The sequence below is a fragment of the Centropristis striata genome, chromosome 20 (genome assembly GCF_030273125.1).
Source record: "Centropristis striata isolate RG_2023a ecotype Rhode Island chromosome 20, C.striata_1.0, whole genome shotgun sequence".
Classification (NCBI taxonomy): Eukaryota; Metazoa; Chordata; class Actinopteri; order Perciformes; family Serranidae; genus Centropristis; species Centropristis striata.
The window spans coordinates 1,479,138-1,506,388 of record NC_081536.1 but is presented as its reverse complement, the minus strand read 5'-3'; the positions used below and the strand labels follow the sequence as shown (position 1 = coordinate 1,506,388).

Genomic DNA, 27,251 nt, shown 5'->3' with positions numbered 1-27,251 from the left:
AAGCAGTTCAAGTCAAATGAACAGCTTGAAAGGGTCCAAAGGTAAGTGGTGAACTGCCAGAGGTAAATAAAAAAAGGTAAGCTGAACCAAAACTGGAAAATAATGTACATTTCAGAATTATACAAGTACCGGTAGGCCTTTTTCAGGGAACAAGAAGTGGGTTAACAACTTAACTCTATGGAGTCTTGGGCTATTTTGTCCATTTTTGAATTATTTTCATGTCTTTGTAAGTCATTTTGTGTCTTTTTTTGGTCATTTTGTGTCCTTTTTTAGTCACTTTGTGTCTTTTTTTGTCATTTTGTGTCTTTTTTTAGTCATTTTGGTGTCTTTTTTTGTCATTTTGTGTCTTTTTTGGTCATTTTGTGTCTTTTTTTAGTCATTTTGTGTCTTTTTTTTGTCATTTTGTGTCTTTTTTTGTCATTTTGTGTCTTTTTTTAGTCCTTTAGTCCAACATAAAATGTGATTTTGAATCTTTTTTTTACTTTCAAAACACTATCATGCTCAATCAAGAATTTTAAATGTTGCAAATGTGCATTAATTTCAGAGTACACTGAGACATTAAACTGCATCATTTTCAATTCAATTCTGGAAAAGTTGGTGTGTTCTAAAACTTTTGACCAGTAGTGTGTATCGATATTTAGCCTAAATATATCAGGATATGACTTTTGGTCCATATCGCACAGCCCTAGCATTAAACCCAAAAATTCTGCAACAAATTAAGAGACATAATTGAGCATGGGAAATCATATCATGCACTTCAATCATTATGTTCTTAGCATAGCTGGAAGGGGGGCTGGGATATATTTGCTAATCTGGTGTTGCACCAGCCTGGCCCCATTTGAAATGGTGTCGAACCCCACATGATGCAATCTCCGTGTGTGTGCGTTTGTGTTACAGCACGCCAACTGCTAGGATTACACCCCGAAGCTTAATTATTTAATCTCAGTTAATTCATGGAGTTCACCCCTGCAATAGTTTGATGGCATACGTTTCTGGGATCAATGCTAGAATGGATGCTAAAATTGAGCGATCGTCATAAACGCCACACACACACACACGCGGAAAAAAAATCAAACATCAGCGACTGAAAAGTAATTCAATGATTCAATCTTTCGGAGCACACACACCAGTTCACATTCATTTCACCTCCGAGCTGAATCTCAAATTACAATCTGAAAAGGCCCCAAAGAGACCACCATTGTTCTAGCACCCCGCTCTCTCTTCAAATGGAGATCTGCTTTAATCACGTTGTTGGAAGAGGGAACGCACACTTTGTGGTTAAATCTACAGTCCTGACAGCACCACGGACAAGTTGTGACATGTGATATCAGCACAGTACAGTCGTTTCTGGCTTTTCTTTTTGCTTAGTGTGTCTGAAATAACACCAGCCGACAGGTGCAACAGAAGTGAGAAATCTATTGATGAATTGGTGGCTCAGCTTGACCTTCATTGTCTGGCTGTCTTGTCTTTCTCTCTCTCCCTTCGACCAATGACCCCAACATAAGTGAAAGCTAATCTCAGAGCACCTAAACCACTAAAACATGTAATATTCGTTTTATTTTATTTGTTTGATTGCGATGTGATAGATACAGGCTCGCATTAGCGGATTAGTGTTAGCAGGTTAGCGTTAGAGGGCTAATGTTAGCAGGCCAGCGTTAGGGAGTTTGCATTAGCGGGCTAGGGTTAGCGAGTTAGCATTAGCAAGTTAGTGTTAGCAGGCTAGCATTAGTGAGCTAGTGTTAGCAGTCATTTCTGGCTTTTTTTGCTTAGTGTGTCTGAAATAAAAGGGCCGGTGCCTAATCTTGAACCAGTTCCTCCCTTTTTGATTGCTAACGAACCGGCTCTCTGCAGGAAAACTGGTTCCAGAGCGGTTCCAGAACTGGTTCCAACTCTTTGCTGGTCTTGAACCACAAACCACTTACGTCAGGGTCTGGGGGCGGGGTTATCAGACCAACAAGACCAATTAAAACATGTAATATTCATTTTATTTTATTTGTTTGATTGCGATGTGATTGATACAGGCTCGCATTAGCTGATTAGTGTTAGCAGGTTAGCGTTAGAGGGCTAATGTTAGCAGGCCAACATTAGGGAGTTTGCATTAGTGGGCTAGGGTTAGTGAGTTAGCATTAGAGAGCTAGCGTTAGCAGGCTAGCATTAGTGGGCTAGTGTTAGCGGGCTATTGATAGCAGGTTAGCATTAGCGGGTTATGTTGCCTTCGATTGCAATGTGATTGATACATGCTCCCGTTAGCGTTAGATTAGTGTTAGCGTTAGCAGGCTAATGTTAGCAGGCCAGCGTTAGGGAGTTTGCATTAGCGGGCTAGGGTTAGCGAGTTAGCATTAGCGAGTTAGTGTTAGCAGGCTAGCATTAGTGGGCTAGTGTTAGCAGTCGTTTCTGGCTTTTTTTGCTTAGTGTGTCTGAAATAACACCAGCCAACAGGTGCAACAGAAGTGAGAAATCTATTGATGAATTGGTGGCTCACCTTGACCTTCATTGTCTGGCTGTCTTGTCTTTCTCTCTCTCCCTTCGACCAATGACCCCAACATAAGTGAAAGCTAATCTCGGAGCAATTTGGGAAAAAAAACAGAGCTCTTCGACGTAGTGAATTTAGGGGAGCTCATATGTTTATCCCTGAGGCCTAATCCAAAGTTATGACTGTGGGAAATACAGGCCGGTGCCTAATCTTGAACCAGTTCCTCCCTTTTTGATTGCTAACGAACCAGCTCGCTTCAGGAAAACTGGTTCCACAGCGCCACCAACTCTTTGCTGGTCTTGAACCACAAACCACTTACATCAGGGTCTGGGGGCGGGGTTATCAGACCAACAAGACCAACTAAAACATGTAATATTCATTTTATTTTATTTGTTTGATTGCGATGTGATTGATACAGGCTTGCTTAGCGGATTAGTGTTAGCAGGTTAGCGTTAGAGGGCTAATGTTAGCAGGTTAGCGTTAGAGGGCTAATGTTAGCACGCCAGCGTTAGGGAGTTTGCATTAGCGGGCTAGGGTTAGCATTAAAAAGTCAGTGTTAGCAGGCTAGCATTAGTGGGCTAGTGTTAGCAGGTTAGCGTTAGGGAGTTTGTATTAGCGGGCTAGGGTTAGCGAGTTAGTATTAGCAAGTTAGTGTTAGCAGGCTTGCATTAGTGGGCTAGTGTTAGCAGTCGTTTCTGGCTTTTTTTGCTTAGTGTGTCTGAAATAACACCAGCCGACAGGTGCAACAGAAGTGAGAAATCTATAATAATAATAATAATAATAATTCATTGAATTTATATAGCGCTTTTCAATCTATTGATGAATTGGTGGCTCAGCTTGACCTTCATTGTCTGGCTTCTTGTCTTTCTCTCTCTCCCTTCGACCAATGACCCCAACATAAGTGAAAGCTAATCTCGGAGCAATTGGGAAAAAAAACCAGAGCTCTTGGACGTAGTGAATTTAGGGGAGCTCATATGTTTATCCCTGAGGCCTAATCCAAAGTTATGACTGTGTTTCACCTCTCGGGCAGCGCTCGCACACCCACTTTGTGTGATAGCCAACTGTTATTGCTGCAGCAAATGACCAGCCATTAATCCTGTCTGCCTGCCCTGCAGCTGAATCAAACTTGAGAAGCGTGAGCGTGGGAGAGAAAAGGTGGTGATAGTAAAACACGACCTGGACAGACTCCAAAAAGAGCCACACGGCTGCTTCTGTGAGTGTGTGAAACCTTGTCTTAGCCTCCGGTGAAGAGCTTTATTGTATATAAGATGCTGACTCTTTTCTTAGGATTCCAGTCAGTCTTATTCAGTCTTATTCACAAACAGGCCAATTATATATAGGCCAATTATTTGGTAATTTTGTGTCTTTTTTTGGTCATTTTGTGTCTTTTTTTGGTCATTTTGTGTCTTTTTTTTGTCATTTTGTGTCTTTTTGGCCATTTTGTGTCTTTTTGGTCATTTTGTGTCTTTTTGGCTATTTTGTGTCTTTTTTGGTCATTTTCTGTCTTTTTTTGGGTAATTTTGTGTCTTTTTTGTCATTTTGTGTCTTTTTGGCCATTTTGTGTCTTTTTTTGTCATTTTGTGTCTTTTTTGGGGCAATTTTGTGTCTTTTTTTGTCATTTTGTGTTTGTTTTTTGGTCATTTTGTGTCATTTTGTAATTTTGTGTCTTTTTTTGTAATTTTGTGTCTTTTTTTGGTCATTTTGTGTCTTTTTTTGGTCATTTTGTGTTTGTTTGGTCATTTTGTATCTTTTTTGGTAATTTTGTGTCTTTTTTTGGTCATTTTGTGTCTTTTTTTGGTCATTTTGTGTCTTTTTATGTCATTTTGTGTCTTTTTGGCCATTTTGTGTCTTTTTTTTTGGGTAATTTTGTGTCTTTTTTTGGTCATTTTGTGTTTGTTTTTTTGGTCATTTTGTGTCTTTTTTGGTTAATTTTGTGTCTTTTCTGTCATTTTGTATCTTCTTTGGTCATTTTGTGTCTTTTTGGTCATTTTGTGGTCATTTTGTGTTTGTTTCCGGATGCTGACTCTTTTCTTAGGATTCCAGTCAGGCCAATCCAGTCTTATTCACAAACAGGCCAATTATAGCTCGTTCAGCAGTATTCAGATTGAGCAAGTTGGTGAATAAACAGGTAATGAATGGTTTAGAAAGTGAATGAATACATGAATAGATAAAAGGCTCGGGGTTTGTTGTTGGTTCCCTCTGTGGGGGCTTAGCGGAGAGCTATTTCCTGACCTCCGATGGACAATAATATGAATGTTATTTACTTTATGACGCCTCCAAACCTGTCTGCTTATTAACACCGAGACAATCGAGACACAGATATTATGTTCTCGCTATTGATTTCTTTCAACAAATCACAGTGAGCTATCTGAACAAACACTTTTGGAATATTATGAAGTGTTATTTTTTCAAAGCGTCCAAAGATGAATCCCAGAGAAAGAAACTGTTTTCATCAACACACAATCCTTTTAAGTCGGCGTGTCAGCTCCACCAGAATTTCACTGATATGTAAATTGAGATCAATGATAAAGTCAAATTTTCCCTCAAAGACGATAAAAAAAAAATTCAAAGCAACATAATCTTTGGAAACATACCACTTTAACACAATGTTAGCCTGAAGAACTAGCAGCTATGGTGGCAGTATCAAAATGACCAAAAATAGACACATTACCAAAAAAATAAATTAAAAAAAGACACAAAATTACCAAAAAAGCCCACAAAATGACAAAAAAGACACAAAATGACTGAAAAAAAAACACAAAATTACTTAAGAAAGACACAAAATGACAAAAAAATACACAGAATTAGCAAAAAAGACACACAATTATTTTTTTAAAAGACACCAAATGACCAAAAGAGACACAAAATGACAGAAAAATAACTAAATTACTTAAAAAATAAACAAAATGACCAAAAAAGGACACAAAATTATTTTAAAATGACACAAAACGAGACAAAAAAAGACACAAAATGACCAAAAGACACAAAATTACAAAAAAAACCCCACAAAATTACCCCCAAAAAAGACACAATTATTAAAAAACGACACACAATAATTAAAAAAAGACACAAAATTACCAAAAAAAGACACAGAATTACCAAAAAAGACACAAAATTATTTAAAAAATACACAAAATTACAAAAAAGGCACAAAATTACCAAAAAAAGGCACAAAATTACCAAAAAAAGACACAAAATGACCAAAAAAAGACACAAAATGACCAAAGAAAAGACACAGAATTACCAAAAAAGACATAATTATTAAATAAAAGACACAAAATTACCAAAAAAGTCCCATAAAGGGACCTTCCACACACAACACGGTAAAGGGCCATTCATTTAAAACTCACATTAAACTTTCATATCAAGGTGGGGGCCACAAAATATCGTCACGAGGGCCGCAATTGGCCCGCGGGCCGCCAGTTTGAGACCCCTGATTTATAGGGTTACATGCCGTAGCAACAGAAAAGTTGCTGGAATTGATGCACGTCTACGGAAAAAATGTACATGGATCGCATGGCAGCAGTCTCACTAATGAGACGAGGAGAAATGGAATGAATTACCTGTAACTCCAGTTCTATCAGTATGCATGTACCGTCACTCTGAATCACACAGTACATGAAGGAATGTAGAGCCAATTACTGGGAAAATACCACATCATTAATGCTCCACGTGGCCTGAATCAGTCTGCTGTTGTGGTTGTGATAACAGGGAGGAACCCGACACTGAACTGTAGAATCTAAGCTAGGATTGGTCGTTGCTTCAAGTATCAATCCAGCTGTGAGTTTGTGACGGCAATCAAAAGTTTTAAGAGCTTTGACTTCTGTGTAGGATTTAGGGGGAACTATTGGAAGTAATGGGGAAAAAAATCACCTGAAACTGATGGCGCTTTCACAACCCAAGTCCATTTAGTTCAGGGGTCTCAAACTCAAATTACCTGGGGGCCGCAAAGACACCAAATGACGAAAAAATACATAGAATTACCAAAAAAGACACAAAATAATTTAAAAAAGACACAAAATGACCAAAAAAAGACACAAAATGAACAGAAAAGACACAAAATGACCAAAAAATGAAACAAAATGACCAAAAAAGACACAAATTGACCACAAAATGACCAAAAAAAGACACAAAATGACCAAAAAAAGACACAAAATGACAAAAAAAAGACACAAAATGATCAAAAAAAGACACAAAATGATCAAAAAAGACACAAAATGACAAAAAAAAGACACAAAATGACCAAAAACCCCCACATAATTAGAAAAAAAAGACACAAAATGATTTGAAAAAGACACAAAATGCAGTTTAATGAGACATTAAACTGCATCATTTTCAATTAAATTCTGGAAAAGTTGGTGTGTTCTAAAACTTTTGACCAGTAGTGTACATAATCTAAATCTATAATCTAAATATCCACTGCGCTTTGGATCAGTTCCTTGTGTTGTATTTGCTATCACCATTAATTCCACCTAACCCTAATCATACTGTAATTCTCATGCCCAGACACTGCTTAAAGCTGTGTCAAGCATCGTTAAAAAACAAACCAACAATTGGATCGAAATTGCCTCAATATTAACATTTTGTTCCATTGTGTTCCCTTCACTCTGAATAACTCCACAGATCTCACTGCTGACAGTTTTCATTGGAGCTACTGTCCATCCAATAACTTCTTGCATAATTTGATTAATAAGTGGATGTGAAACAGAAACTATCTGCAAGGCTTGATGCTTATTTTTGCGATTAAGGTGAGCTTACCCTTTTATAAATAAATGGGAGATGACTCAGAGGAATGAAACCATGTTTGTTTTTTCTTTGTGCGTTCTCAAATTGTTTCTTATCATTACAAAGCGGCATGAAAATATGTGTTTTCAAGAGACACTCTGCACTGACTCACGGTCATGTTTGCCTTCACTCATAATGAGCATGTAGGCTACACTGACGCTTTTTTGTCATTTTGTGTCTTTTTTTGGTCATTTTGTGTCTTTTTTTTTGTAATTTTGTGTCTTTTTTTGGTCATTTTGTGTCTTTTTTTGGTCATTTTGTGTCTTTTTTTTTATTTTGTGTCTTTTTTTGGTAATTTTGTGTCTTTTTTTGGTCATGTTGTGTCTTTTTTGGTCATTTTGTGTCTTTTTGCTAATTTTGTATCTTTTTTGGTAATTTTGTGTCTTTTTTTGGTCATTTTGTCTTTTTTTGGTAATTTTGTGTCTTTTTTGGTCATTTTGTATCTTTCTTGGTAATTTTGTGTCTTTTTTTGTAATTTTGTGTCTTTTTTGGTTATTTTGTAATTTTGTGTCTTTTTTTTGGTAATTTTGTGTCTTTTTTTGGTCATTATGTGTCTTTTTGGGTCATTTTGTAATTTTGTGTCTTTTTTTTGTCATTTTGTATCTTTTTTTGGTCATTTTGTGTCTTTTTGGTCATTTTGTATCTTTTTTGGTCATTTTGTGTCTTTTTTTTGGTCATTTTGTGTCTTTTTTTGGTCATTATGTGTCTTTTTTTGGTCATTTTGTGTCTTTTTTGTCATTCTGTATCTTTTTTAGTCATTTTGTATCTTTTTTGGTCATTTTGTGTCTTTTTTTTGCCATTTTGTGTCTTTTTTTGGTCATTTTGTGTCTTTTTTGGGTGATCTGAACTGTGTGTGAGATTGTGTTCAGTGAGTGGGGGTCACGGACAACATACATGTTAAATCGTTAAAAAACAAACAAAAGGTGAGCTTAGCCTTTTATAAATAAATGGGAGATGACTCAGAGGAATGAAACCATGTTTGTTTTTTCTTTGTGCGTTCTCAAATTGTTTCTTATCATTACAAAGCGGCATGAAAATATGTGCTTTCAAGAGACGCTCTGCACTGACTCACGGTCATGTTTGCCTTCACTCATAATGAGCATGTAGGCTACACTGACGTGGCATCAGGAGACTGATGAGACAAACTCGTTTCTGCATATGGGGGGAAGCTGACAATGGAGGTTCTGTAGAGAGTCATGTACTGTATTTGCATTAATTAATGCTGAATATTCCCCCTTCTAAGATCCGTTCGGTCTAAAAGACTTCCTCCTTTTTGGCTCATTATCAATCACCCTGCAGCTAATACGTCTTTTTTTGGTAATTTTGTGTCTTTTTTTGGTCATTTTGTGTCTTTTTTTGGTCATTTTGTGTCTTTTTTTGGTCATTTTGTGTTTGTTTAATTGGTCATTTTGTGTCTTTTTTGGTAATTTTGTAATTTTGTGTCTTTTTTTTGTAATTTTGTGTCTTTTTTTTGCAATTTTGTGTCTTTTTTTTGTAATTTTGTGTCTTCTTTTTGGTAATTTTGCGTCTTTTTTTGTCATTTTGTGTCTTTTTTTGGTCATTTTGTGTCTTTTTGGTCATTTTGTGTCTTTTTTTGGTCATTTTGTGTTTGTTTTTTGGCCATTTTGTGTCTTTTTTGTCATTTTGTGTCTTTTTTTTGGTAATTTTGTGTCTTTTTTTGGTCATTTTCTGTTTGGTTTTTTGGTAATTTTGTGTCTTTTTTTGGCCATTTTGTGTCTTTTTTTGTCATTTTGTATCTTTTTTTGGTCATTTTGTGTCTTTTTTTGGTCATTATGTGTCTTTTTTTGGTCATTTTGTATCTTTTTTGGTCATTTTATGTCTTTTTTTGGTCATTTTGTGTCTTTTTTTTGTCATTTTGTGTCTTTTTTTTGTAGTCAGTCAGTTTGTACTGACTCACGGTCATGTTTGCCTTCACTCATAATGAGTATGTAGGCTACACTGACGTGGCATCAGGAGACTGATGAGACAAACTCCTTTCTGCATATGGGGGGAAGCTGACAATGGAGGTTCTGTAGAGAATCATGTACTGTATTTGCATTAATTAATGCTGAATATTCCCCCTCCTAAGATCCGTTCGGTCTCAAAGACTTCCTCCTTTTTGGCTCATTATCAATCACCCTGCAGCTACTACGTTAGTTCTGCTTTTACACACAATACGTTCATTAATTTCTAATCCACAATGGCTTTTTAAACCAAACAATGTTGTCCATCTGTCGCAGCCTCTCCACTGTTTGTGTTGAGACACAGCGCTGTGATGTGACAGCTTGAGTCAGAGCTGAGTGAGGAGAGTGGAGCTGACAGCTGAAGCACATCTCTGCCTCTCCAAACAGCCTGATTTCCTGCTTCAAATCTGCTCAAAATGCCCCGACCAAACCAACACAACCCATCTGGAGGGAAACAGACTCCCGTTGGCATGGCAACCGTGTAGAACTGTGTTTAATTTCTCCCGATAAGTAATGCTAACAACACTACAACATAATAGCGCTCAAGAGGGAAAAAAAAAAAAAAAAAACGCCTTTCAAGCTGCAACCATGGCAATCACTTTTGAGGAATTATGCCTCCTTTGTTATTTACATTTAGTCATTATTTTTTCCTGAAATTTCATGCAAATGTGAAGAAAGTCAGTGAATATGCATTTATTTCTTTACATATTTCCAGGACATGAATCTGAACAAGCTAATTTCAAAGTTATTATTTTATTTTGTTGATATATTAGATTCAAAAAATTTTGAAGAAGGAAATTGGAAATCTCCTTTAATCATTTCAGAGTATAAAAATAAAAAAATAGATCAATTTTCATCATGTTTTTAAGGAACAAAATGTTGTATGATGTATGGTCATTTTGTAATTTTGTGTCTTTTTTTTGTCATTTTGTGTCTTTTTTTTGTAATTTTGTGTCTTTTTTTGGTCATTATGTGTCTTTTTTTGGTCATTTTGTGTTTGTTTGTTTTTGTCATTTTGTATCATTTTGTATCATTTTGGTCATTTTGTGTCTTTTTTGGTCATTTGGTCATCAAACCAACACAACCCATCTGGAGGGAAACAGACTCCCGTTGGCATGGCAACCGTGTAGAACTGTGTTTAATTTCTCCCGATAAGTAATGCTAACAACACTACAACATAATAGCGCTCAAGAGAGGGCCAAAAAAAAAAAAAAACGCCTTTCAAGCTGCAACCATGGCAATCACTTTTGAGGAATTATGCCTCCTTTGTTATTTACATTTAGTCAGTATTTTTTTTTTTTTTTGCATGACAAGTTTTCTGAAATTTCATGCAAATGAGATGTGAAGTCAGTAAATATGCACTTATTTTTTTATATATATTTCCAGGACATGAATCTGAACATTGGTTAAAGCTCATTTCAAAGTTATTATTTTATTTTGTTGATATATTAGATTCAAAAAATTTTAAAGAAGGAAATTGGGATATCTCCTTTAATTATTTCAGAGAATAAAACTAAAAAATAAATCAATTTTCATCATGTTTTTAAGGAACAAAATGTTGTATGAATGATTTATAGATAAATCTTTCTGTAAAAACCTTCAGAATATATTTACTAAAACCAGTCAGTTTGGTGTAAGTAGGTGGAGTTGAAATTTATGGCTCAGAGCATGAAAAAAAACTTTAAAGATTTCTACTATTTAATTATTATTATTATTATTATTATTCTACCAATTAAAACATGTATTATTCATTTTATTTTATTTGTTTAATTGCAATGTGATTGATACATGCTCCCGTTAGCATTAGATTAGTGTTAGCAGGTTAACGTTAGCAGGCTAATGTTGGTGGGTCAGCGTTAGGGAGTTTGCATTAGCGGGCTAGGGTTAGTGGGCTAGTGTTAGCGGGCTATTGATAGCAGGCTAGCATTAGCGGGTTATGCTGTGTTCGATTGCACTCGGAACTCGGAAAGATCCTAGTTGGAAATTCCGACTTCCGAGGTAAATGCGTTTCAGTGCTCAACCTCGGAAAACATGGCCGGCCACAGCAAGTTGACGTTTGTTTGGCTGTCTTTTGAGCATTTTAAAGTTATTCTGGGGAAGCACATCAGCTGCCTGGTACAACAGACAGTTAAATGGTTGTGTCCTCTCTGGGTCCAAATATAGGATGGAATTATTGTCTGCAAATACTTAAGAGACAAAAATATAATTAAATCTTATCAATTTCCTGGATATAATTAAAAGAAGTGCAGTATTACACCTTATAGACTAATGTAGTTTAAATATGGGAAAAACTATAATATTTTTTACACTTTTACTGTGTTTCTTCGTCCCTACTACGCTCACACAAACTCTTTAATTAACAGAGTGGGAGTGCAAATACCACTACAAAGTAATCCTACACTTTTAGTAACACAAATGCTGAATTAAACGACACATAACAGACTAAATGTTGAAGATAAAGTGACTGTTTACCTCTCACTGTGTGTGGCGCAATTTTACTTTAACGTTTTCCACATATTTCCAACCTACTCGGAATCCCGAAGTTCAAGGGCCGTTCTATTGCACTTTTTCTGACTCGGAGGTCAGATCTTTCCGAGTTCCAAGTGCAATCAAACGCAGCATTAGCGTAAGCGAGTTAGCATTAGTGGGCTAGCGTTAGCTTACAACAAAGTCTAATGTTAACATCTTACATTCATTGTTAATAAGAACGTAATCACTCTGTAGCATTCAAGACGAGCAGAACAAAGGTTTTGTTCATGTCGTGTTTGGATGCCAACGTAGGCTCACAAAGCCAGAAACAACATTTGTAGTCCATCATTGTTGTTATTATAGATAATATTAGAGCGGAGATGTTTCCAAACGTATAAGTAACCAACTATGAACCAGCACCAGCAAAAGAACTAGGATCGTGTTGTTGAAAAGGGGTATAATGGTCGTAAATTGTTTTCTTTAAACTGATGTTTTTCCATTTTCATCCTTTTTAATTACATTTTTTAATAATCTCCACTCTTTGGTAAGCTTAAAGGAGCAAATATATTTTAGGTCTAGACACAAGATTCAAATATCCCTCTTACAAATCTTAAGATGGATATTTTTGCAGCATTATACTGAGAGAACTCGACAAGACTAACCGCTAAATAAACACAATAATGAATGCATGGACAAGACATACAGCTTGGCATTTAAATGAAGAGTCACACATTGAGGAGAAATCTACAAAATATAGTCAAATATACACCTAAATATTTCTTGATACCAATTTTTTGGTCATTTTGTGTCTTTTTTGGGTCATTTTGAGTCTTTTTTGGTCATTTTGTGTCTTTTTTTGGTAATTTAGTGTCTTCTTTTGGTCATTTTGTGTCTCTTTTGTCATTTTGGGTCTTTTCATGGTCATTTTTTGTCATTTTGTGGTCAATTTGAGTCCTTTTTTGCTTAATTTTATGTAATTTTTTGGCCATTTTGTGTTTTTTTTTATCATTTTGATTCTTTTTTGGGGTAATTTTGTGTCTTTTCTGACAAATCCCAAAGTATCAAGTTGTTACTTTCCAAGGAGTCTCTGGCTTGAAGCTGACTGTTACACACTCAGGAGGTCAGAATGGACCTTTAAACTGATAGCAAAGGACTTAGATTAAAAGTAACAATAAAATACAAAACATACATATAAATGCACAGACAGAGAGATGTTTTAGTTGTTGTCTGCTTCATTATTTGTCCAAATTCGTCGTATCAACTGAGTTTGATATGAGAGAAATGCCTGTAGTGTCTTCTCTTAATGTCAGTAACAGTAACAAAAATATACCTGGAAAGCAGCTCCGCTAGAAGCTAAATGTTTCTTGTGATTAATTGTGTTACTCTGAGGCATTATGGCTAGAAATGACCCCCTGAAGCTCCCTGATGTCTACCTATTTGTCATGGTCACCGTGTCTTTGACCACGTCTGTGCTGACAGGACTGCCAATGATTACAAAAAAAAAAAAAAAGAAGAAGAATTATGCAAATCTCCCATCATGCTCGTCAGCACTTCTTCTTCTCGGCTGGGGCCGAGCTCAGCGGGCTGCCCTTTGAGCTAAATTCATTTCATTTATAGTTAATTTTCAAGTTGCCGCCTGCGCAAATAAATAAATTTATCTCTCCCACAGATATATCTACAAAGGAGCAGAGCTGTGGCTTTTTCTAATTTGGGATTACGCAATAAAAACACACTCACTGGCTCTTAATTTTCACCTCTTTGTCTAAACACACGTCGACAGTAATCCCCCCCCCTGTGAAGGCAAAGAGCCATATTTTAGCGTGATGTTTATGCTGTGATTTGGTGGCTGCCCCGGGTCAAACAGTGCTGTTGTGTTTTGCCCTGCAGGCTGTTTTTGCAGCTTTGTGGTTCTATCAAGCATCAAGGAGCAGGTGAGGGAGGACGGAGGGAGGGAGGGAGGGAGGGAGGAGGAGAGGGAACAGCCTGAAATAGGAGCTGACATTCACCTGGATGCCCTCTGTAAAGAAAGAAAAAAAAAAAAGGAGAAGGAGAATGATCCTGAGGCTCCAGCAGGAGACGGAGGGGAGCATGTGATTATGGTTACTAAGGCTACAGCATGCTGCCCTGCTGGAGGGGGCGGGGCTTGGAGGAAGGTCAGACGGCTGAGGTACAACCAGCTAAATCAACTCTGAAGTGTGAGGTCCCCGGTGGCGTCGGGGTTGAGGAAATGTAGCTGTTTAGGTTGCTCAGGAGGAACATAGATTGTCGCTAAGAATGGTGCCCCGTGTAGCACGCCCTCTGGGCTGTAAATCCCTTTGAAACGCCACATAAAAGATGTAGAAAGAGATGAGGAGACAAGTATACCAGATAAGATTTGAAATGACCAAAAAAAGACATTAAGTGACCAAAAAAAGGAAACAAAATGACCAAAAAAGACACAAAATGACCACAAAATGATCAAAAAATGACACAAAATGACCAAAAAAAGACACAAAATGATCAGAAAAAGACTCAAAATGATCAAAAAAAGACACAAAATGATCAAAAAAAGACTCAAAATGATCAAAAAAGACACAAAATGATCAAAAAAAGACTCAAAATGATCAAAAAAGACACAAAATGACCAAAAAAAGACACACAATGGTAAAAAAAAAAAAAAGACACAAAATGACCAAAAAAAGACACAAAATGATAAAAAAAAGACACAAAATGATCAAAAAAGACACAAAATGACAAAAAAAGACACAAAATGGTCAAAAAAGACACAAAATGACCAAAAAAAGACACAAAATTATCAAAAAAAGACACAAAATGACCAAAAAAAAGACATTAAGTGACCAAAAACACATTCACACTTTAACACAGTGGAGACAGAGCTAACTGTGTAAAAAAAAAACATACGGAAACAATATTTGCATGCTGCCCTGCTGGAGGGGGCGGGGCTTGGAGGAAGGTCTGACGGCTGAGGTACAACCAGCTAAATCAACTCTGAAGTGTGAGGTCCCCGGTGGCGTCGGGGTTGAGGAAATGTAGCTGTTTAGGTTGCTCAGGAGGAACATAGATTGTCGCTAAGAATGGTGCCCCGTGTAGCACACCCTCTGGGCTGTAAATCCCTTTGAAACGCCACATAAAAGAGGATAAAAGATGTAGAAAGAGATGAGGAGACAAGTATACCAGATAAGTGACCAAAATGACCAAAAAAAGACATTAAGTGACCAAAAAAAGGAAACAAAATGACCAAAAAAGACACAAAATGAACAGAAAAGACACAAAATTACCAAAAAAAATGAAACAAAATGACCACAAATTGACCACAAAATGACCAAAAAAAGACAGAAAATGACCAAAAAAAGACGCGAAATGACAAAAAAAAGACACAAAATGATCAAAAAAAGACTCAAAATGATCAAAAAAAGACACAAAATGACCAAAAAAACACAAAATGATCAAAAAAAGACACAAAATGATCAAAAAAAGACACAAAATGTTCAAAAAAAGACACAAAATGATAAAAAAAAGACTCAAAATAATCAAAAAAGACACAAAATGACAAAAAAAAAGACACAAAATGACCAAAAAAAGACACAAAATGACCAAAAAAAGACACAAAATGACCAAAAGAAGACACAAAATGACCAAAAAAAGACATTAAGTGACCAAAAAAAGGAAACAAAATGACCAAAAAAGACACAAAATGACCACAAAATGACCAAAAAAGACACAAAATGATCAAAAAAAGACTCAAAATGATCAAAAAAGACACAAAATGACCAATGTAGCTGTTTAGGTTGCTCAGGAGGAACATAGATTGTCGCTAAGAATGGTGCCCCGTGCAGCACGCCCTCTGGGCTGTAAATCCCTTTGAAACGCCACATAAAAGAGGATAAAAGATGTAGAAAGAGATGAGGAGACAAGTATACCAGATAAGTGACCAAAATGACCAAAAAAAGACATTAAGTGACCAAAAAAAGGAAACAAAATGACCAAAAAAGACACAAAATGAACAGAAAAGACACAAAATTACCAAAAAAAATGAAACAAAATGACCACAAATTGACCACAAAATGACCAAAAAAAGACAGAAAATGACCAAAAAAAGACGCGAAATGACAAAAAAAAGACACAAAATGATCAAAAAAAGACTCAAAATGATCAAAAAAAGACACAAAATGACCAAAAAAACACAAAATGATCAAAAAAAGACACAAAATGATCAAAAAAAGACACAAAATGTTCAAAAAAAGACACAAAATGATAAAAAAAAGACTCAAAATAATCAAAAAAGACACAAAATGACAAAAAAAAAGACACAAAATGACCAAAAAAAGACACAAAATGACCAAAAAAAGACACAAAATGACCAAAAGAAGACACAAAATGACCAAAAAAAGACATTAAGTGACCAAAAAAAGGAAACAAAATGACCAAAAAAGACACAAAATGACCACAAAATGATCAAAAAATGACACAAAATGACCAAAAAAGGACACAAAATGATCAAAAAAGACTCAAAATGATCAAAAAAGACACAAGATGACAAAAAAAGACACAAAATGACCAAAAAAAGACTCAAAATGATCAAAAAAGACACAAAATGACAAAAAAAAGACACAAAATGGTCAAAAAAAGATACAAAATGACCAAAAAGACACAAAATTATCAAAAAAAGACACAAAATGATAAAAAAAGACACAAAATGATCAAAAAAAGACTCAAAATGATCAAAAAAAGACACAAAATGACAAAAAAGACACAAAATGGTAAAAAAAAAAAGACACAAAATGACCAAAAACAGACACAAAATGATCAAAAAAAGACTCAAAATGATCAAAAAAGACACAAAATGACCAAAAAAAGACACAAAATGATCAAAAAAAGACACAAATTGACCACAAAATGACCAAAAAAGACACAAAATGATCAAAAAAAGACTCAAAATGATCAAAAAAGACACAAAATGACCAATGTAGCTGTTTAGGTTGCTCAGGAGGAACATAGATTGTCGCTAAGAATGGTGCCCCGTGCAGCACGCCCTCTGGGCTGTAAATCCCTTTGAAACGCCACATACAAGAGGATAAAAGATGTAGAAAGAGATGAGGAGACAAGTATACCAGATAAGTGACCAAAATGACCAAAAAAAGACATTAAGTGACCAAAAAAAGGAAACAAAATGACCAAAAAAGACACAAAATGAACAGAAAATGATCAAAAAATGACACAAAATGACCAAAAAAAGACACAAAATGATAAAAAAAAGACTCAAAATTATCAAAAAAAAGACTCAAAATGATCAAAAAAGACACAAAATGACCAAAAAAAGACACAAAATGATCAAAAAAGACACAAAATGACCAAAAAAAAAAAAATTCAAAATGATCAAAAAAGACACAAAATGACAAAAAAGACACAAAATGACAAAAAAAGACACAAAATGGTCAAAAAAAGACACAAAATGATCAAAAAAAGACACAAAATGATCAAAAAAAGACACAAAATGATAAAAAAAGACACAAAATGACCAAAAAAAGACACAAAATGATCAAAAAAAGACTCAAAAAGATAAAAAAAAGACACAAAATGACAAAAAAAAGACACAAAATGGTCAAAAAAGACACAAAATGGTCAAAAAAGACACAAAATGACAAAAAAAAGACACAAAAAAGACACAAAATTACCCAAAAAAGACACAAAATTATCAAAAAAAGACTCAAAATTACCAAAAAAAGACACAAAATGACCAAAAAAAGACATTTAGTGACACAAAAACACATTCACACATTAACACTTTAACACAGTGGAGACAGAGCTGACTGTGTAAAAAAAACATACGGAAACAATATTTGCGTGCTGCCCTGCTGGAGGGGGCGGGGCTTGGAGGAAGGTCTGACGGCTGAGGTACAACCAGCTAAATCAACTCTGAAGTGTGAGGTCCCCGGTGGCGTCGGGGTTGAGGAAATGTAGCTGTTTAGGTTGCTCAGGAGGAACATAGATTGTCGCTAAGAATGGTGCCCCGTGTAGCACGCCCTCTGGGCTGTAAATCCCTTTGAAACGCCACATAAAAGATGTAGAAAGAGATGAGGAGACAAGTATACCAGATAAGTGACCAAAATGACCAAAAAAAGACATTAAGTGACCAAAAAAAGGAAACAAAATGACCAAAAAAGACACAAAATGACCAAAAAAAGACACAAAATGATCCAAAAAAAGACTCAAAATGATCAAAAAAGACACAAAATGATCCAAAAAAGACTCAAAATGATCAAAAAAATACTCAAAATGATCAAAAAAGACACAAAATGGTCAAAAAAGACACAAAATGATAAAACAAAAGACACAAAATGATCCAAAAAAAGACTCAAAATGACCAAAAAAGACTCAAAATGGTCAAAAAAGACACAAAATGGTCAAAAAAGACACAAAATGACCAAAAAAAAGACAGAAAATGGTCAAAAAAGACACAAAATGACAAAAAAAAGACACAAAATGACCAAAAAAAGACACAAAATGGTCAAAAAAGACACAAAATGACCGAAAAAAGACACAAAATGATCAAAAAAAGACACAAAATGATTTAAAAAAAAGACACAAAATGACCAAAAAAAGACACAAAATGATCAAAAAAAGACACAAAATGACCAAAAAAAGACACAAGATGACCAAAAAAAGACACAAAATGATCAAAAAAAGACTCAAAATGATCAAAAAAGACACAAAATGACAAAAAAATACACAAAATGGTCAAAAAAGACACAAAATGACCAAAAAAAGACACAAAATGACCAAAAAAAGACACAAAATGATTTAAAAAAAGACACAAAATGACCAAACAAAGACACAAAATGATCAAAAAAAGACACAAAATGATAAAAAAAAAGACACAAAATGACAAAAAAAAGACACAAAATGATCAAAAAAAGACACAAAATGACCCAAAAAAGACACAAAATGATCAAAAAAAGACTCAAAATGATCAAAAAAAGACACAAATTGACCAAAAAAAGACACAAAATGATAAAAAAAAGACACAAAATGACCAAAAAAAGACACAAAATGATAAAAAAAAGACACAAAATGACAAATAAAAGACACAAAAAAGACACAAAATTATCAAAAAAAGACACAAAATGATTTAAAAAAAAGACACACAATGACCAAAAAAAGACACAAAATGATCAAAAAAAAGACACAAAATGACCAAAAAATGAAACAAAATGATCAAAAAAAGACTCAAAATGACAAAAAAAAAGACACAAAATGACCAAAAAATGAAACAAAATGATCAAAAAAAGACTCAAAATGACAAAAAAAAAGACACAAAATGACCAAAAAAAGACACAAAATGACCAAAAAAAGACACGAAATGATCAAAAAAAGACTCAAAATGATCAAAAAAGACACAAAATGACAAAAAAAGACACAAAATGGTAAAAAAAAAAAGATACAAAATGACCAAAAAAAGACACAAAATGACCAAAAAAGACACAAAATGATCAAAAAAAGACTCAAAATGATCAAAAAAGACACAAAATGATTAAAAAAAAGACACAAAATGGTCAAAAAAGACACAAAATCACCAAAAAAAGACACAAAATGGTAAAAAAAAGACACAAAATGACAAAAAAAGACACAAAATGACAAAAAAAGACACAAATTGACCAAAAAAAGACACAAAATGATCAAAAAAAAAAGACACAAAATGACCATAAAAGACACAAATTGATCACAAATTGACCACAAAATGACCAAAAAAAGACACAAAATGACCAAAAAAAGACACAAAATGATCAAAAAAAGACACAAATTGACCACAAAATGACCAAAAAAGACACAAAATGATCAAAAAAAGACTCAAAATGATCAAAAAAGACACAAAATGACCAATGTAGCTGTTTAGGTTGCTCAGGAGGAACATAGATTGTCGCTAAGAATGGTGCCCCGTGCAGCACGCCCTCTGGGCTGTAAATCCCTTTGATACGTCACATAAAAGAGGAAAAAAGATGTAGAAAGAGATGAGGAGACAAGTATACCAGATAAGTGACCAAAATGACCAAAAAAAGACATTAAGTGACCAAAAAAAGGAAACAAAATGACCAAAAAAGACACAAAATGAACAGAAAATGATCACAAAATGACCAAAAAAAGACACAAAATGATCAAAAAAAGACTCAAAATGATCAAAAAAGACACAAAATGACAAAAAAAGACACAAAATGACAAAAAAAAGACACAGAATGGTCAAAAAAGACACAAAATGACCAAAAACAGACACAAAATGACCAAAAAAAAGACACAAAATGACCAAAAAGACACAAAATGATCAAAAAAAGACACAAAATGATAAAAAAAAGACAGAAAATGACCAAAAAAGGACACAAAATGATCAAAAAAAGACTCAAAATGATTAAAAAAAGACACAAAATGACCAAAAAAAGACACAAAATGATAAAAAAAAAGACACTAAATGACCAAAAAAAGACACAAAATGGTAAAAAAAAAAAAAGACACAAAATGATTAAAAAAAAAAGACACAAAATGGTAAAAAAAAAGACACAAAATGATTAAAAAAAAAAAGACACAAAATGACCAAAAAAAGACACAAAATGACCAAAAAAAGACACAAAATGATCAAAAAAAGACACAAAATGACCAAAAAAAAGACTCAAAATTATCAAAAAAAGACACAAAATGACAAAAAAACACAAAATGACCAAAAAAAGACACAAAATGACCAAAAAAAGACACAAAATGATCAAAAAAAGACACAAATTGACCACAAAATGACCAAAAAAGACACAAAATGATCAAAAAAAGACTCAAAATGATCAAAAAAGACACAAAATGACCAATGTAGCTGTTTAGGTTGCTCAGGAGGAACATAGATTGTCGCTAAGAATGGTGCCCCGTGCAGCACGCCCTCTGGGCTGTAAATCCCTTTGATACGTCACATAAAAGAGGAAAAAAGATGTAGAAAGAGATGAGGAGACAAGTATACCAGATAAGTGACCAAAATGACCAAAAAAAGACATTAAGTGACCAAAAAAAGGAAACAAAATGACCAAAAAAGACACAAAATGAACAGAAAATGATCACAAAATGACCAAAAAAAGACACAAAATGATCAAAAAAAGACTCAAAATGATCAAAAAAGACACAAAATGACAAAAAAAGACACAAAATGACAAAAAAAAGACACAGAATGGTCAAAAAAGACACAAAATGACCAAAAACAGACACAAAATGACCAAAAAAAAGACACAAAATGACCAAAAAGACACAAAATGATCAAAAAAAGACACAAAATGATAAAAAAAGACAGAAAATGACCAAAAAAGGACACAAAATGATCAAAAAAAGACTCAAAATGATTAAAAAAAGACACAAAATGACCAAAAAAAGACACAAAATGATAAAAAAAAAGACACTAAATGACCAAAAAAAGACACAAAATGGTAAAAAAAAAAAAAGACACAAAATGATTAAAAAAAAAAGACACAAAATGGTAAAAAAAAAGACACAAAATGATTAAAAAAAAAAAGACACAAAATGACCAAAAAAAGACACAAAATGACCAAAAAAAGACACAAAATGATCAAAAAAAGACACAAAATGACCAAAAAAAAGACTCAAAATTATCAAAAAAAGACACAAAATGACAAAAAAACACAAAATGACCAAAAAAAGACACAAAATGATCAAAAAAGACACAAAATGACAAAAAAAGACACAAAATGACAAAAAAAAGACACAAAATGATCAAAAAAAGACACAAAATGATCAAAAAAAGTCACAAAATGATCAAAAAAAGACACAAAATGACCAAAAAAAGACACAAAATGAACAGAAAAGACACAAAATTACCAAAAAATTAAACAAAATGACCAAAAAAGACACAAATTGACCACAAAATGATCAAAAAAAGACACAAAATGACCAAAAAAAGACACAAAATTATCAAAAAAAGACTCATAATTATCAAAAAAGACTCAAAATGATCAAAAAAAGACACAAAATGACCAAAAAAAGACACAAAATGATCAAAAAAGACACAAAATGATCAAAAATGACAAAAAAAGACACAAAATGACCAAAAAAAGACACAAAATGATCAAAGAAAGACACAAAATGACCAAAAAAAGACATTAAGTGACCGAAAACACATTCACACATGAACACTTTAACACAGTGGAGACAGAGCTGATTTGGAGACTCCCAGAAATCATCTCGCGACCCCAATGTGAGGTTCCCGGTGGCGTCGGGGTTGAGGAAATGTAGCTGTTTAGGTTGCTCAGGAGGAACATAGATTGTCGCTAGGAATGGTGCCCCGTGCAGCACGCCCTCTGGGCTGTAAATCCCTTTGATACGCCACATAAAAGAGGATAAAAGATGTAGAAAGAGATGAGGAGACAAGTGTACGAGATAAGGTTTCTTTTTGTGAGTTGCACGCCTTGAAAACATTCCCCCCGGGGATGGAGGTCACCTGGCGTTTGTGTTCTCCGTACGACACGGGGCACCCTTTGGAGAACCGTGTGGTTCTAGCCTCCTGTCTCCTCTCCGCCTCCACGTCTGATGTCTGTATCATGACGTCTCGGAAACACGCTGCCAAGCTTGAGCTGTTTGGAGAAAGGAAATGATGCAACATAAATTTCAAGGCAAGGATTCTCTGTCTTTCATGCTCACACACACACACACACACACACACACACACACACTGCAGGATGAAAATCAATAGCCTTTCAAGACTGAGTCAATGCAGAAACTAATAGCGAACAAACCCAATCCTGTAAAATCACCAGCGGCTGCTCACACACGGAGGGTGTAATGTAAAGGAATAGTGTTGGAGCACGCCGTTGCTCTCTGTCACCTATATCGAATTATTCTCCAGGATAATAGAAGGGCAGCAGGATCAAAACCAGCCGGTCGGAGCAGCCGGTAAGCCTGTCATGGCCACATCCAGCCCCTTAACCACACCACGGCCCACCAGCCGCCCTGCAGGACTTTCTGACTTTCAGAAGCTGCTTCTGGCTCAGATTTAACAGCTGCTGGGACCGTAAGAAACTAGAGGACCTGAGGCAGATGTTCTCAACCTTTTGGGGTCGCAAGATGATTTCTGGGGGTCGCCAAATCATTTTGGAAGTCAGCTCTGTCTCCACTGTGTTAAAGTGTTTTAGTCTTTTTGGTCATTTAGTGTCTTCTTTTGGTCATTTTGTGTCATTTTGGGTCTTTTCTGGTCATTTTGGGTTCTTTTATGGTCAATTTGTGTCTTTTCGTGGTCATTTTTTGTCATTTTGAGTCCTTTTTTGCTTAATTTTATGTAATTTTTTGGCCATTTTGTGTTTTTTTTTATCATTTTGTGGTCAATTTGATTCTTTTTTGGGTAATTTTGTGTCTTCTTTTGGTCATTTTGTGTCTTTTTTTGGTCATTTTGAGTCTTTTCTGGTCATTTTGTGTCTTTTTTGGGTCATTTTGTGTCTTTTTTGGTCATTCTGTGTCTTTTTTTGGGTCATTTTGTGTCTTTTTTGGTCATTTTGTGTCTTCTTTTGGTCATTTTGGGTCTTTTTTTGGGTCATTTTGTGTCTTTTTTTTTGTCATTTTGGGTCTTTTCTGGTCATTTTGTGTCTTTTTTTGTGTCATTTTGTGTCCTTTTTTGGGTCATTTTGTGTCTTTTTTTGGTCATTTTGTTTCTTTTTTTGGGTCATTTTGTGTCTTTTTTGGGTCATTTTGTTTCTTTTTTGGGTAATTTGTGTCTTTTTTTTGTAATTTTGAGTCTTTTTTTGGTCATTTTGTGTCGTTTTTGGGTCATTTTGTGTCTTTTTTTGGTCATTTTGTGTCTTTTTTGGGTAATTGTGTCTTTTTTTTGGTCATTTTGAGTCTTTTTTGGTCATTTTGTCTTTTTTTGGTCATTTTGTGTCTTTTTTGGTCAATTTGTCTTTTTTTGTCATTTTGTGTCTTTTTTGGTCATTTTGTTTCTTTTTTGGGTCATTTTGTGTCTTCTTTTGGTCATTTCGTCTTTTTTGGTCATTTTGTGTCTTTTTTGGTCAATTTGTGTCTTTTCGTGGTCATTTTTTTCTCATTTTGTGGTCAATTTGAGTCCTTTTTTGCTTAATTTTATGTAATTTTTGGGCCATTTTGTGTTTTTTTGATCATTTTGTGATCAATTTGATAATTTTTTGGGTAATTTTGTGTCTTTTTTGACAAATCCCAAAGTATCAAGTTACTTTCCAAGGAGTCTCTGGCTTGAAGCTGACTGATACACACTCAGGAGGTCAGAATGGACCTTTAGACTGATAGCAAAGGACTGAGATTAAAAGGAACAATAAAACACAAAACATATATATAAATGCACAGGTTTAGGTGGAGGCTTTAAATAAATAAGCCCATCTGGGTTTTCTGCCTCTCCTGCACTTTACATTATATATTATCTTTGTCATTTTTATGTAATTCTAACTGTGCAAATAAAACCAAACCAAACCACAATGGACAAAGGAGCTTTATCTTGTTTAACTTGATTAAGAAATGTGTCCATCCTTCTCCTGGACATTGATTGGCTGAGGTCTGACTAAGCAGCTCCCGTTAGCTGTGAGGACTTTATGGGCCTCAGGAAGCTCCGCCCCCTGATCCCTCACACTGCAGGGTGACGTGATTGAAGGCCCAACAAAGCGGACTTCATCTGGAAAGTGAGCCCTCGCCTTCACTAACACAATCATTATCTTTACTATGAACACATCATCAGCCGCCTCATTAGCATAATTCTCCATTAGGGTCACTTACTGGATAAACACTGTTTTTTGGTCTTCTTCCTGGAAAATCTGTTCATTGTGCAGAAATGTCTTAATAAGCTCAGTTGTTGAATAAACAGTTTCTGTGTAATCATCAACAGAGGAGATCAGTCTAAGGCAGGGGTGGGCAACTGGAGGCCCGGGGGCCACATACGGCCCGCACGATCACTTGAAGTGGCCCTCAGTACAACTACATGCATCTGAGCATGAAATCTTAAAAGTGCAGTGTAAAAATGCACAAAATTACTTCTTGCAATTAATGTTGGTCTGCTGTTCTTGCACTGAAAAAAAAAGAAATCACAGTTTGTTATTTTTTATTTGCTTCAAACCTTTTGTATTCCTATTTATACTGTTAAACATGCATTTGAGCATGAAATATGTTAAGTTACTGCACTGTAAATTGCAGTTTGACCAAAAAAGACACAAAATGATTAAAAAAAAGAAACAAAATGACCAAAAAGACAGAAAATGGCAAAAAAAAGACAGAAAATGACCAAAAAAGGAAACAAAATGACCAAAAAAGACACAAATTGACCACAAAATGATAAAAAAAGACACAAAATGACCAAAAAAGACACAAATTGACCACAAAATTATAAAAAAAAAGACACAAAATGACTAAAAAAGACACAAATTGACCACAAAATTATCAAAAAAAGACACAAAATGATAAAAAAAGACACAAAATAACCAAAAAGACAGAAAATGGCAAAAAAAGACAGAAAATCAACAAAAAAGGAAACAAAATGACCAAAAAGACACAAATTGACAGTATATAAAATGTATATAATGTAGCACCTTTATAACATAAAACTCAGCTCAAAGTGCTTTACAATACAAACAAAACCACAAAAACAGGAGACAACAAGGATTAAACAATAGTTCATAATGATTAAATAATTATTATAGTTAAAAAGATTTTAAAATATTCTAATAAAGAAATATTTTAAAGAAAAGGTGTATATTATAGTCCAGGATTTTAATATGATTGATCCACAGTTATTTGAGTGAGTATAGTGTGTTGTATTATAATAAAAAATATATTTATAGAGTGCTTTTCAGGGTACACGAAGCCGCTTCACAGTTCAAACAGTTAAAATACAGTTAAAGATAAAACAAACAAATAAAATCAACAACAAAGTTCACATGTTTATGGATAATGATCAGATGAATATGCAAATGGTAGAAGAGGAGAGAGAGATAAGTAAAAAGGCAGGTGAACATTAATAATAATGATGATGATGATAATAAGTTAAGTATCTAGAAGAATAAAAAATGATAAAGACAAAATAAAATCAATATAATTATAATAAAAATTAAGTGAGAATAAAATACACATGCAAATAAGTAAGTAAATAAATCAGTTAATTTAATTTATAATCTATTTAAAATTAAATCAGAATATAAAAGTGAATAAATCAGTTCATTTATAATATAATTTAAATGAGAATAAAAAAGATACAAATAAAAGAGTAAATAAATAGGTTGATTTTATTTACAATAAAATATAACTTAAATTGAATGAAAAAATAAATGAGTAAATAAATCAGTTAATTTCATTCATAATATAAATTAAATGAGAATAAAAATAGAAATAAATAAGTAAATAAATAAGTTAATTTCATTTACAATAAAATATAATTTTAAATGGATGAAAAAATAAATGAGTAAATAAATCAGTTAATTTAATTCATAATATAAATTAAATGAGAATAAAAAATAGAAAAATACAAATAAGTAAATAAATTAGTCAACTTCATTTACAATAAAATATAATTTGAATTAGAATAAAAAAGTAAATAAATCAGTTAATTTCATCTATAATATAAATTAAATGAGAATAAAAAAATAGAAAAATACAAATAAGTAAATAAATTCGTCAATTTCATTTACAATAAAATATAATTTGAATTAGAATAAAAATAAATAAGTAAATAAATCAGTTAACTTAATTAATAATATAAATTAAATGAGAATAAAATAAAAATCTGCAAATAAATAAGTTAATAAATAAATTAATTAATTTAATTTATAATATTAATTAAATTAAATGGAAAATAAATAAATGGAATAATAAAAAAAAAAGGAAAACATTTTAGAAAGCAGCCTTGGTACCAATATTGATGTGATTTAAACTAACACCCAGGTTTATTTACTTCCAGTTAATGCATGTGTATTATACATGCGTTCATTCCTGACATATGAAATATTGAGCAGGTTGGAGCCTGTGTATTTCTATCACCTGATGGGAAGCATTGAGTGCAGTGTGCAGGTCTTATATTTCTGCTGACAGAGCCACTTCGGAGGCTTTTTTATTATTAAAGCTGATCTTTTGGCTGGGTTAAGAGCTGCCTGTCCTGTCCTGAGTGCAGCCAGACACACAGACACACACCCTGGAACAACATTTCCGTCCACCAGGGGCTCAATTCACTAAAGCTGTGGCAAAGTTCCTGCAGCTGCAGCTCCAAAAAGGCTGGTTCCTTTTGGATTCCAGCTCAGATTTACTTTGGGACAGACAGACAGGACTCCTGGCTGCTATTATGCCATTTGTTCCATATGCAAAAATGAGCAGGTTGTAACAGAAATTGTGGATTTTAAATGCAACTCTAATGGGATTAATGAATGAATGCCTGCCCAGGGGATGCTTGGAGGGGTTTTGCTTGCAGTTTAAAAGCAACTTTACAAGATCACTTTGGATTAACTTGTGCACAAAGATGGCGAGTCCCTACACCTTGACATGCCCAAGCTTTTCTTTTTCTTCTAGAAACCTTTTTTTTTTTTACC

General features: G+C 34.1%; 1 protein-coding gene across 1 annotated transcript in view; it reads left to right on the top strand.

Moving 5' to 3' along the window:
- The window catches only part of LOC131993242 (adhesion G protein-coupled receptor A3), a 436,008-nt gene that overhangs the window by 270,572 nt on the left and 138,185 nt on the right, over positions 1-27,251 (top strand). The window lies entirely within an intron of this gene.